This window comes from Otolemur garnettii, unplaced genomic scaffold (genome assembly GCF_000181295.1).
Source record: "Otolemur garnettii isolate 467f Iridium unplaced genomic scaffold, OtoGar3 scaffold00089, whole genome shotgun sequence".
Classification (NCBI taxonomy): Eukaryota; Metazoa; Chordata; class Mammalia; order Primates; family Galagidae; genus Otolemur; species Otolemur garnettii.
Window position 1 is genome coordinate 3,117,436 of NW_003852484.1, and position 422 is coordinate 3,117,857.

Genomic DNA, 422 nt, shown 5'->3' on the forward strand with positions numbered 1-422 from the left:
ACTAGACGTGTGGAAAAGGGGGAGGGTTCTGTGACGTGATTTACATGTACAGAATCCCTCTGGCTGCTGCATGGGCTAGAGTGGAGGCAGGGAGGTCAGCCAAGTGGCTACCGTGGGGTCCCAGGTGAGAGACTGGGTGCCTGAGACCAGGGTGCTGCAGGCAGAGGAAGGACAGAGAAAAGGGTGGATTCTAAACTGACATTGAACGCAGGACTTGTTCCAGGATCCGAGTCAGGGGAGAAGGAAAGCTCAAGGATGACTCCTTGGTCATCCGTGGATGGCCAGAGCAAGTGGCCCAACAATAGTGGCATCTGTGAGATGGGAGGATGGTGGGGTGGCCAGAGAGGTGGAAAAGAGGCTGGTGATGTGTGCATCCTTGACCCATGATGATACAGTGCTCTGAGTCCCAGGGAGGGGTCACC